This window comes from Xiphophorus hellerii, chromosome 14 (genome assembly GCF_003331165.1).
Source record: "Xiphophorus hellerii strain 12219 chromosome 14, Xiphophorus_hellerii-4.1, whole genome shotgun sequence".
NCBI classification, from domain to species: Eukaryota; Metazoa; Chordata; class Actinopteri; order Cyprinodontiformes; family Poeciliidae; genus Xiphophorus; species Xiphophorus hellerii.
This window is the reverse complement of record NC_045685.1, coordinates 29,490,722-29,503,989: the sequence shown is the minus strand read 5'-3', so window position 1 is coordinate 29,503,989 and position 13,268 is coordinate 29,490,722. Positions and strand designations below refer to the sequence as shown.

Genomic DNA, 13,268 nt, shown 5'->3' with positions numbered 1-13,268 from the left:
ATTCAACTAACCAACATGTGAAGCCTCTTTACAAAACACTAGTATGTTTTTTTAAGTATAAAGCAACCCCAAATTTTAAAATTAGATGAAACCAAAACATATCTGATGATTCAAGTGCCAAAGCCTAATAAAGCAGTAGAAGAATTAGGAGTTCCTCCTGAAATCCTTATTGACTCTCTTTCCTGCCATAAAATCATTCCCTCAAGAGGTGAAGGAAAGTTCATATGGTGGGTTAAAGATTTGTTTTGTGATCTGACAATAGAGATTGCTCAGACTAGTGTAGTGACCTTAAAACATAAAGTGTGAAATCTAAAAAATAAAGGGATTTAATTAACCTTTTTTCCTAAGGAACATAGAGATTGGCTGTTTAAATCTTAGGGTTTTGTTTGGCACCGTAGATTATAGGAAGATGTAGAGAGTCTTTACCATCACATAAGGCAGGATTTTGATGTAGTTTTAGTTTCCTAAAATTCAGAGAACCATTTTCTCTTTAGTGCAGGTTGTTTAAGCAAGCAAATACATAGTGAGCAATGAAATAATGTGGAAAATGTTAAATGTAAGTTTTTAGCATCAAAACACCAAGTCTAAATTGGTAAACATGCTTTGTCAAACGTTAGTTTAAATTCTTTGTAAAATGAATTATTTGAAAATCATAAGAGTAAAATGAAATAATGAGCTTTAAAACTGTAATGTGAAGTGTTTTGGGAAAATAGAGTCATCTTGAAGGTTTAAATCATGCTGAAATAAATGATTCTGTTTGTTTTGAAAGTTGACCTTTTAGGGAAAAGGGCAGCATTGAATATGGGTAGAATTTCTCAGGTAAAATAATAAACCTGTTTCATCAACATCTTTATTTAAAGTAGTAGAAATTATGATACATTAGCAGGTAATGCATCATCAGGGAGGAGAATATGTTATGGGTTTACCTTTTATATTACTTAATTAGATTACTGAAACTTATATTACTTAAACAAAATATTTGAAGAACATGTCTGATCTGTACTAAACATAAAAGTGAAAGGAAAGATATTGTCTGGTGAAATATATGCTTATTTTAAATGGATTTGAGTTGTTCTCCATTAAAGATGTTCTGACAATGGGCTAAAGTATTTTGAAACCAATAGATAACAAATTTATAGTGATAATGAAGCATATTTTGGTTAATTAACTTGGGGAAATAATTATAGAAATTAAAAATATTATTGTGCTAGCCATTTTCAGAGCACTAAATTAATGGATTAAGAATGTTTAAGAAATGTTGTGAAGAATCTGTTATTGATTAAGTTATCACTAATCAGTAGAAGTACTCAGGTGGGTCTGAGATGTGGGATTATAATGATTTTTCTAAACTTGATTTTTGTTTTGATTTACATCCATTTAAAATGACTTTGAATAAAACTTTAAATTCTACTACCAGTAAAAGGCCTAGAGAAAAATTGGTGTATTTTGAAAATGTCTGGATTTGTTAAGTTATACATTGACATTATAATTACCCCAGGTCTAACTCTTTTGAATCTTTGTTTAAGGAAAGCATGTAGAATGTTTTAGACAAACTACCAGTAAAATCTAGTTTGTTCTATAAAAGTAATTTAAACTGGACTGTTTAATCACACTGATATTCATTGTTTTGATGGTAAATGTAAGCTATACAACTACGTCTTTAAGCTTTTGTTATTGTTTTGTTTTTGTTCAGTCTTATATTACAAGATTAGTTTAAAATGAAGATCTGCATATGCTTAACATTCAGGGCAAACATTAATTTAGAACCTTGTCTTTTGAAGCAGGTGATTACAGGGTTTCGGTGTTTTCCATCTGTTGGAGGTGTAGTATATAATAATAGAAACGTAAATTGAATGGATCAAATCCACCATTTAATGAGCAGAACTTAGTAAAACTGGACAAGCAGGAGATAAGGTTTCGCATGATGAGTTGCTCATGGCTTTCTACACACAGACTGGCCTAGAGTTCAGAGCTCCAGACCTGACTCTGGACTCTACAACAAAAGCTGTTGTCTCTGAAGAAGAGTGCGACTGCTTGGAGAAGCGGTTTCACATTTATTCCGACGATAGCAGCCACAGTGGGAACGAGCGGTGGAGAATTCACTCGGACACAGAGTGAATTGAAGATATTTGTGTTGAATACACAAATGAATGATGCCTTTGGAAAATCTGATCTCTGTTTTGTCATTGCAGTTTTGCAGCTGTTTTTCTGGTGTCCTGTGGATGTGGTCTCATTCAAAGTCTGCGTTCTTTGATAAAAGATTAAAGTAATTCCCCTGATGGAAAATAACAAAGCCAAATTTACTTTTTTAAGTTAAGCCATTGTTTGATTATGCTGACACTGATGAAGATGACACTAGAGAATGTTGTACTTATATTTCTGATGCTAATGAAACCCATTTTGATGAAGCAATGTCTGCCTTGAAAAACCTGCAACAGGCCATGTCACAGGATGCAGTTCCCTCACGAGGAGATGTTTTTTCTTGGCTCATATATGGACCATGGTGGCATCTTCTGTTGAAATTAATGATGGTTCTTCTTATTATTCTTTTCTTGTTTTGTATTTTTACTGCCTGCATTATTCCATGTTTAAAATCAATGATAGCTAAAACTGTTGGAAATGTTATGTATCACTATCAACTTGTTGCCTCCATCTCTGAGGGAAACTCTGATGTCTAACGTTGTGACCATACATTGAAAATGTGCCAGCAAGAAATGTGTTTTTGATGTCTGTGTTAGACTTCATAAATAATAATATGAAAAACAGGAGGGAATGTTAGAAAAATTATCTAAGTTCATTTACTTGTGAGTTTATTTGAAAGGTTATGTTTTCATATTATTATTTTGTGTGTTGTTTACTTGACTCCTTTTCTTCTGTGAAATACTATTAACCATTTTTAGGATGTTTGCCTGGAGGCTAGAGAAGTTTGCACATTCCTGTGTTATCAGCTACATGTGTAATTGATTAGTTGTGGTCAGCCCATGCCCTTGTAAGGGCATGTCCACAGAAGGTTCCAGAACACCCTGTAGAAAAAGGTCATTGGTCAAAATCTTTGTGTGACTATGTGAAAAACCCCAACCTCCTTCCTTGTATTTTCTAATAAAGCCAAATGCAGACAAAGATCGGGCAGAGATGATCCCAGACAGTGTTTGACGGCGGCTTTCCGCGTCTCGGATCTTCCCTCCTTTTCTGCAGAAAAGAAAATTCTGCCTCTGGTTGAATCTTTGCAAGTTAGGAATTAAAATAAACCTATCAGACCAGTTTTTCTGATCTCTGCTCTTCATGGTCAGCCGGTGGTTCTGTTGCGCTCAGTTTACAGGTCCACTGCGCTGCTGAAATCTGCCTGACTGGGCGGAAGTGAGGTCAGGAAGGAGTTTGATATGACGCAGTTTGAGACTCTGCAAACCAGGGATGCTGCTTGCTGCGCCCTTTTGGCCGACCAACGGAGGGGCCACTGGGAAGGCCCCAGTTAGCCCCGTATGCCAGTCCGTTCCTGGTAGAGACTGGATTCTAAACTGGGGCAGAAGAAACATTTGAGCTAATAAGTGAGAAACTGAAGTGACATTATAAAACATACTGAGGTCATTTTAGTTCAGCATCAGTTTGAAATGTTACCAAACAACAAACTGTGAGTCACATCTGCTGTTCCTTGGAGTTACACCTGTTAATTACCAGGTGTAATTATTATTATTATTGTCTTCATTCTTCAGCTCATCTTCCTCATATCTGTGGTGTAAATTTGAGGCAATGATGCCTTTTAGGATTCACTGGTTTTATAACCCATTACTGGACAATCCTCTGTAAATGTCCTCTGGTTTCATGAAGGAAAGGTGGAAAAACAGTTGAAGCCCAAAACAAATGTCATGTTGTGAGAAATCACTGAGTTATTAGCATCTGGTGTTTTAATACATGGCTGCAGCTGTGCTCAGTTTTCTGGTTCAGTGACATTCCTTTGCAGGTGTTTCTGTCTTACCATCAGTACAAATAACTGAACAGAATGAGCCCGGGGCAAATACCTGTCCCAGGTGTTTGGCCAATCATCACCGTCACCTCCTCGTCTCCAGGTAGGACGGAGACGCCAAATCGGCCCAGCAGCTCCGGTCACCAGAGAGCCACCTTCATCATCACCTTCATCATCCTCCTGTAGAGGGTAAGACCCGCTGGACGCTCTTCTGCTCATCCATGGAGACATTTCTCACAGAAAACCAAATTCTCTGAGGGGGAAAGAGGAAACATTCACAGCAACAGAGCCACGTAGATAAACAACCCAAGATTATTACCATCTATTTGCAAAATCACCACCACAACAAGCTTTTAACCATAAATTCTCCAGATGGAGGAAACTTTCACAAAACTTTGTTAAAGTTTCATAAACTTTATCATGACAGAAATTGATTTGGAGACATTTTACTTCCCCAAATTGTAGCTATGTTACAAAAGAAAAAGGTTTTTCAATTTGGTCCAAAATTTCCACATAAATTTGCATTTTGGTGCATCTGATGATGAATTGTTAAAATATGATTCATGTTTTGATCAGTTACTTTTTACCAAATGCTTTTCTGCTCTTAATTGAGTCGCCTGGATGGAAACTTTTTACTTTTACTTGAGTAAAAATATGTTGAACTATTGCTTCTCTAACTTGAGTAAAATTTGTGGTGTAAAGTTACCCTGAGAGCTTTACAGAATCAGAAACTTTGACTTTGATTCTCTGAGCTTCTATGCACCAAAAATCTGGAACAAACCACCAGAAAACTGCAGAACAGCTGAAACACTGAGTTCCTTTAAATCCAGACTAAAAACTCAGCTGGTTAGAGCTGATTTCAAAACATAATCATGAAACATTGATCAATAATCTGATGTGCAAAATGTAAAGCTGTTGACTTTATATTTTTATGTTTTTATGATGTAACGTTCTTTGAAATGCCTTGTTGCTGAAAGGTGCTCTACAAATAAAATTTGATTTGGCTGATTGATTGTTGCCATGTCAGTAAACTTTCCAGGGTGCGTTTCTTAGGAAGGTCAAACTAAACCACAGAAGAACACACACAGCCTCCAGCTGTTTGCATCAAACAGGAGAACACCTGTTTCAAGGTGCAGCTTCTCTGAATCTCACTCACCTCAGGATGTTTGACGCTAACACACTATGAGAGACAAAGTTCAGCTTTGACAGTCATTGAAATGCAGACTTGTCTGTCCTTCACTTCTAGACGTGTGCTGGAACTCGGAGACGCAGGTCTGTCCGGTCCCAGTCTGGAGCTGCTGCCTTCATCAGCATGGCTTGGACTGCCTAGGTAAGACTGTCTGTTATTCTGACATTTTATTATTATTATTATTGTTATTCACATTTATAATTGTTCCTTCCCATTAATCCTTTAGTGATTATCTCAGATGGGGTCAGTGGATCAGTAGCTTGAACTCTCCACTAGGGGTCGTAACTAGTCGTCTAGTTTACGGTAACACAGCTGGATCTTTAGACACGGTTGCAGGATTATGAAAATGAAAACCTCAAACTCTGATAGTCGTCACATCAATGGAGACAGAAATAGAAATGGACAAAGTTCCTGATGGATGGGAAGAGAGACCAAGCTTGAACTTTTTACAGGGTTTGTTTTTGTGACAAAATGTTGGTGTTGAGCTTTTTAAAGGAAGATTTCCTGAGTTTTGCACATAATGTTTGAGTTATTAAAATACGAGGGGAAAAACTTTTCATCATCATGTAAAGCTGATGTCCAGTTGAACCACAGCAGTTTGTGAAGTCTGGTTCAAACTTTGCTCCTGTTGTCTTTTCAGGTGAAGGACCTCAAACTCCATGAAGATCCAGTCTGTGGACCGGTTCTGATCCAGACCCGGGTGTTATGAGGAAATCTCTGACACATAGCGGTTCTACTGCTGAGCGTTTCTTTGTATTAATCAAATGTGGTGAAGGGAAGTGAGTGAAACACTAAACTAATCAGAGTTTATAGTTGGTCTTCAATGAAAGAAGCTTTTTGATTCTCACCTTGTCTGAGCTCAACACATTGTAGATCTGAAACATCCCATAATGCACAGAGGAAAACAGAGAGCAGAATGAGGCTGCAGTGGTTCACAGTGAGCTTCAATGTTTCAGTCAGCTCTACAATCAGGAGGAATTTGATTTCATTTCTAGTCTCAATGATCAGTAAAGGTTTAGCAGGGATTGGTGGCTGTTACTGAGCCGTTTTCTTCTTCTGAAGCTGAAATTTACAGAAACTCCAACATGACGTTTGTAGGTTGATGTCAGTTTTTAACATCTATAAAATTATTATCAAGTTGAGTTTTCAATTCAGAAAGTTAAAGCAGAGTTTTAACTCTTACAAATGTAAAACTGGAGCACTTCCCCCTCTTGTGGCTACAATTTGTATTACATACAAGCTTTAACTGGTCATTTGTTTTAATTCTTCTAAACTTAGACAGAATAAAAGCCATTTGAGGTCAAATAAATGATTTTTTTTTCTCATTCTGCTTTCGGCCTTTTGTAGTTTTTCTTCAGTCTTTGGATGGATTGTTGTTGTTTCTTGTTTGGTTTTCATGTTGGACATCTGATGTGCGGCGGCGGCGACATAAAGATCAGCACTTTTGACTTCAAATCACTAAAATATTGAAGTGTGCAATGATGATTATTAATCAAACATTTTTAGTTTTTATAATAACTACTTTGGATGAAGGTGATTAAAGTTGTAATTCATGTTTTAATCAGCAAATAAACATTAAAAATAAAAGTCTGTATTTGGTCTTTTATTCATGTTGAATATCCAGGTCAGCGTGGGATATTTATGTATTTAGATTACAAAAGGCATTTATTTGACAAGATAATCAAAGTCTTTATTACTAAAAGTTTTGTTGAAATTTGATCATTTTGATGGATTTAGATGAAACTGACTGTTTTAAGGTCAAAGTTGTGTAATTGCATGAGAGCTGGAGCCGCATCAGGCCGGCAGGGCGGCATTGACCTTTGAACTCTTTGAAGAATTAATGAGCTACACCAACATTTAATTTCCCATTAAGAAAGTGGTTTTGAATTCAAATTGAATTTGAAAAGTCTGCATGTAACAAGTATGAATAGTAATCTAAGCTTTAGTGAAGTTTCACAAATCACCTAAAGGTTTCACAAATCCCAAACATGGATTAAAATATTCTGTTATTAGAGCAGAATAATCCAGTCCAGGTTTGAAGAGTCCAGGTGTTGTAGTTTTTAACCTAGAGCCGATTAAAGATGCGGAGGTGGTGAAAAATTGGGTGGAATCGCCCTTTAGTCATTTCCCCAATCGGAACCAACTTCAGCTTGGTTCTGCAGACCGGGCTTCTCTGCTGGAGAGAGAAATATGGAGATTTAATTCATGACTCACTGGCAGGAACAGACGGCCAGACGAGGCTTTTCTGTCTCATGACCGTCGTTGAGTTTGTAATAATCGCCTCAGAGGCTGTTTTCTGTTCGGACCAGTTTTTCTGATCTCTGCTCTTCATGGTCAGCCGGCGGTTCTGTTGCGCTCAGTTTACAGGTCCACTGCACTGCTGAAATCTGCCTGACTGGGCGGAAGTGAGGTCAGGAAGGAGTTTGATATGACGTAGTTTGAGACTCTGCAAACCAAGGATGCTGCTTGCTGCGCCCTTTTGGCTGCCAACGGAGGGGCCACTGGGAAGGCCCCAGTTAGCCCCGTATGCCAGTCCGTTCCTGGTAGAGACTGGATTCTAAACTGGGGCAGAAGAAACATTTGAGCTAATAAGTGAGAAACTGAAGTGACATTATAAAACATACTGAGGTCATTTTAGTTCAGCATCAGTTTGAAATGTTACCAAACAACAAACTGTGAGTCACATCTGCTGTTCCTTGGAGCTCCACCTGTTAATTACCAGGTGTAATTATTATTATTATTGTCTTCATTCTTCAGCTCATCTTCCTCATATCTGTGGTGTAAATTTGAGGCAATGATGCCTTTTAGGATTCACTGGTTTTATAACCCATTACTGGACAATCCTCTGTAAATGTCCTCTGGTTTCATGAAGGAAAGGTGGAAAATCAGTTGAAGCCCAAAACAAATGTCATGTTGTGAGAAATCACTGAGTTATTAGCATCTGGTGTTTTAATACATGGCTGCAGCTGTGCTCAGTTTTCTGGTTCAGTGACATTCCTTTGCAGGTGTTTCTGTCTTACCATCAGTACAAATAACTGAACAGAATGAGCCCGGGGCAAATACCTGTCCCAGGTGTTTGGCCAATCATCACCGTCCCCTCCTCGTCTCCAGGTTTATTTAATCCGGTGACGCCAGCAGAGACCAACAGAAGCAGCAGCATCCGCCGGACAGAGACGCCAAATCGGCCCAGCAACTCCGGTCACCAGAGAGCCACCTTCATCATCACCTTCATCATCCTCCTGTAGAGGGTAAGACCCGCTGGACTCTCTTCTGCTCATCCATGGAGACATTTCTCACAGAAAACCAAATTCTCTGAGGGGGAAAGAGGAAACATTCACAGCAACAGAGCCACGTAGAAAAACAACCGAAGATTATTACCATCTATTTGCAAAATCACCACCACAACAAGCTTTTAACCATAAATTCTCCAGATGGAGGAACTTTCACAAAAACTTTCTTAAAGTTTCATAAACTTTATGTTGACAGAAATTGATTTCAGAAATTTTACTTCCCCAAATTCTAGCTATGTTACAAGATTATTTTTTTCAATTTGGTCCAAAATTTCCACATAAATTTGCATTTTGGTGCATCTGATGATGAATTGTTAAAATATGATTCATGTTTTGATCAGTTACTTTTTACCAAATGCTTTTCTGCTCTTAATTGAGTCGTTTCCTGGACGGAAACTTTTTACTTTTACTTGAGTAAAATATGTTGAACTATTGCTTCTCTAACTTGAGTAAAATTTGTGGTGTAAAGTTACCCTGAGAGCTTTACAGAATCAGAAACTTTGACTTTGATTCTCTGAGCTTCTGTGCACCACAAATCTGGAACAAACCACCAGAAAACTGCAGAACAGCTGAAACACTGAGTTCCTTTAAATCCAGACTAAAAACTCAGCTGGTTAGAGCTGATTTGGAAACATAATCATGAAACATTGATCAATAATCTGATGTGCAAAATGTAAAGCTGTTGACTTTATATTTTTATGTTTTTATGATGTAATGCTCTTTGAAATGCCTTGTTGCTGAAAGGTGCTCTACAAATAAATTTGATTTGGCTGATTGATTGTTGCCATGTCAGGAAACTTTCCAGGGTGCGTTTCTTAGGAAGGTCAAACTAAACCACAGAAGAACACACAGCCTCCAGCTGTTTGTGTTGGCATCAGGCTGAGCACTGAATGCCAGCTGCTTCCTGTTGGACGTCGTTCCAACCAGAGTTTAGCTGCTTCGTCTGTTTGGTGTCAGGCTCTTTGTTACACAAGCAGTTTTGTGAGGTGACATGATTCAGCTCACTACCAGCGCTGCTGTTTGGATCAACCAGACTCACTACAGATCAAAACCAGGACCGGATCATTTTGAAGCCTCAGAATCTGGCAACAGATCAGAAAGAGTTGGAAGTTGCCAGATATTGCCATTAATCCACTTTAAGTTTTGGTTTAACATTAAAATGTTACATTTCTGGGAGAAATCTGAAACAAATATCATCATTTAGGTCCTGCTGCTGATTCATCTGCCTTGTTGTCAGTAACTTTACAGCCTGTGTTTGTACAGAGGACATTTGTGGCCCCTGCAGGTGTCCCTGTGGCCCCAGGTGGCTTCCTCACCTCCAAGGAAGACAAACCAGCAACAGATTCTGCCTCAAAGGAATTCATTCATGACTGAAATAAAACGAGACATTCAAACTTCAACAATAAACTTAGCAGAAAGTAAAAACTGATTTATGTTTCATGTGATGTTCTGTTTTCCAGCTCTCTGATTGGTCGCCTCCAACATGCTCCGCCTCCTGCTCCTCTTCCTCTCTGCTGCCATGTTGCTGCCAGGTGAGTTCCTGCAGTTAGAAGCAGTTTCTGCTGAGTCAGTGAAGATGGAGGAACGGAGCTCCTGCTGCCATCTTGGTCTCCAAACAGACCAACTGATGCTGGTTTATTCATCTACAGATTGTCATGTTGCTGCCAGACTCTGGTTCTCATCTCATGTGTCTCTGTGTTTCAGGAGCTGCTGGACAGTTGAAGTATTTACTATGAACACAAAGGTGGACATCAGCTCATGCCCCATCACGTACTTTGGACAGAAATACGAACAACTTTATGTGAGTAAAATGACTGGATGAACCTCTACTAATTATTGCTTAGTCAGACGCATGATGATGATGATGATGATGATGATGATGATGATGATGATGTTGATGATGATGATGATGATGGTGATGTTGATGATGATGATGATCTCTGCAGCTTCAGAGCTCTGAGTCTGCCTGCTTTTATTTTGAAGCAAACACAGGAAGTAGGAGTCCAGAGGATTTCTGCTCATTTAATCAGAAACTGATCTGTAGAGTTTTATTCCTCAGGACTTCCAGACTCTTTTCTCTTCCTGATGAATCTTTGTGGGTCGGTTTTTCTTTGACTTGTTGTGTTTCTGTTTTTTCAGCTGAACTTCAACAGTGACAACTTTGTTCTCTGTTTCACCGGCTTTTATGAGCCTCAGAGCAGAGGAGACTGCTTGGTGATGCCTAAAACAGCGTACGCACAGTTTTATCTTCAAAGTGTGCCTGACTATTCTGAACTGCAAGACGTCCTCCAGAATCTGCCAAGCATTAAGAAACACTGCGGAGTGCTACATGTTCTTTATGAACTCTGGAGTAAGTTCTGTTCAGTGATTTAAATCTGTTTTCTGGTTTTAGAAAAGACTTAAACACAAAACATTGATGGAAGAATATGAATGAACTGATAGAACTGTATGAGCTGTTTACGTTTAGTTCTTATATTTTATTCATTGTTTATATCGCCTATAGTATGTAATTATGTTTCATGCAAAGACTTTTGTGAAAACCTTTTGACTGGATCAAACCTGCTGACTGTTTTTTGTATTTCTTTTAGTACACTTTCTTCTAGTAAACTTTGGATCACAAACTGCTGTTGTGAATTTAGACCAATCAGTGGTAAGTCTTTGAATCTTTTACGAAATACAGGAAAAGCTTTGAGTTAATAATTAAATATTGTCAGATCTAAACATCTACCTGAAGATTTTCCTGATTATTTTCAGTTTTTATCAAGACATCCTTTAGACTCCACTCCTTTTCTGGGATTAAACTAATAAAAATATTAGGGAATTGGTTATTTACATGATGCTTGTTATAGATTGGTTTATTATTAAGCAAAAACAATAAAGTTTAGACCCTTAAGTTGATACTAGTGAGTTTCAGTCATCCAGACGAGCATGTGACTGAAAACAGACGTTGAGGAGGAAGCTTCTGTTTTACTTCAAAAATATTCTTTATGTTCATAGCAGCACAGAAAAGTTTTCTCTGTATATTTTTAAGTATTTCCAGTAATAGTATTTGAAAGTATTTGAACATTTTTCCTCTCATTAAATCGTAGGACTTTTTTAAAAGTTGAATGTCCATCCCAATGGACATCAGGACTTTGTGTTGGCTGTACAGCGCCTAATTATTCAGTGTTACTGTGCAAAGAAAGAAGCATGTGTGAACATTTCATAGCCAGTTTGTGATTTCATAATGATTTTCTGTTATTTTCTCAATGATGAAGTAAAAACTGTCAAACCTTCTTGAACTGATGGTACATCAAGAGATTTCTGATCCAGTGATTGGATGAGGAAAATAAGCCACAGGAATTAGATGGTAAATTGAGAAGTAAAGCATTCCCAGTTTTTCAGTGTCTCATCCAGAGAAGTTCAGCTTCACAGTGAATCAGTGGGTGTTGTTGTCCTGCTAGATCAAATTATCAGTCTGTAAACACAAAAATCTGAGAAAAAGTCAGAGCCGACTGGATGCAAGAGGCCATAATACACAGAAAAACACATTTCTGCTGTAAGAAATGTAAAATCCAAACTGAAACTGCTTCAAGGTGTTCATAAAAAATAAAGGTTACATGGAAATAGCCAGCAGTTTGATAACTGTGTAATCTATTGTTATATGTTTACATCACTACAAATAATAGCATGTCAATACATCTGAAAGTTCAATGGCCATCACTAAAGTCAAAGCTATATTTTATATTATTTATTCTCTATTCAGACATGCCACTGATAAACAAAACAGCAAAATCCAGTTTAAAAGGTTGAGACCATGAGTTATTGCATGAAGCTCTGCGGGGAAAGTATAGAAGTTTTCATGACGTTCTACGTTCATTTAGTCAAGATGTCCATTACAATGGACACCATGAAAAACATAGAAACATGAGACAAAAACATATAGAAACATGAGACAGGAAAAATGTCTGTTTTGCTCTTTAGAGTAAAAATCAGCTGAGTAAAACAAAGTTTTGGCTCAAAGAAAGAAATGAGTTTTTATCAAGACATTTTAATGAAATCAGTTTTTATTCTGTGTTGAGTCTCTGTGGTTCTGACTCTGTTGTTCTGCAGCTCCCTGATTTTCTGGTGGATGGAAACAAAGTTTTCCCTCCGAGTGTTACAAACCAGCAAGCCTACGCAGATCTGAGCGGCTGCAGGTCATCAGGTCAGTGAACCTCTGAATCCAAACCTGAACTTTGAGATTCAGTGAAACAGTTTTTCCTCAGATAAACTGAGTTTCTGAGTTTTCTGTCTCTTCCTTCGTTTCTCAGGCGTTCTGTTCAGACCTGGAGACGTCAGCTCTGATCCAAAAACCTGCATGACTCTCACCTGTTCTCAGTCTGCAGTCCTCCAGAAAACCAGCTGTGGGCCCACGGAGCGTTGTCAAGGCAACGGCGTGTAATATGGTCATTTTTACTTATTTACGGCTCAAAGTCCTGCTACTAAAAACAGCACTTTGAAGGGTGCTTTATAAATAAAATTGATTGATTGATTTTGTATTTGAAAAGTGGGAAAGAGAAAAATGTGTTTTCAAATTTGACTCATGAAGTTAAATTTCACTGGAGCTGTGGTCTTTTTCACAGCAAGCATTAACTTTGAAGGAGCAGCAGGAAGTGTTAAATGAGCTTTTATTGTGAAGGAGAGAAGCATGAAGTGATAAATGAGCTTTATTGTGAAGGAGCAGCAGGAGAGTGAGCAGCGGTGGAGAACAGATCAGAGATCAGTGAGGCTGAAATGAATCTTTCTGCACAGCAGTTGTCTAAATCTGAGTCCTTCACATCAGTCAGACCTCAGTAACATACTGACT

At 38.0% G+C, this 13,268-nt stretch overlaps 2 long non-coding RNA genes across 2 annotated transcripts; both read left to right on the top strand.

Annotated features, from left to right (window-relative positions):
* Positions 1 to 8,291: 8,291 nt before the first annotated feature.
* LOC116732717 (uncharacterized) lies at positions 8,292 to 10,670 on the top strand. Its single transcript, XR_004341867.1, has 3 exons — positions 8,292 to 8,398; positions 9,901 to 10,241; positions 10,580 to 10,670. It is a non-coding gene; the product is annotated as an uncharacterized LOC116732717 (long non-coding RNA).
* Positions 10,671 to 11,022: 352 nt separating this feature from the next.
* Positions 11,023 to 12,753, top strand: LOC116732715 (uncharacterized). Its single transcript, XR_004341866.1, has 3 exons — positions 11,023 to 11,090; positions 12,533 to 12,626; positions 12,733 to 12,753. It is a non-coding gene; the product is annotated as an uncharacterized LOC116732715 (long non-coding RNA).
* The last annotated feature ends 515 nt before the right edge of the window (positions 12,754 to 13,268 follow it).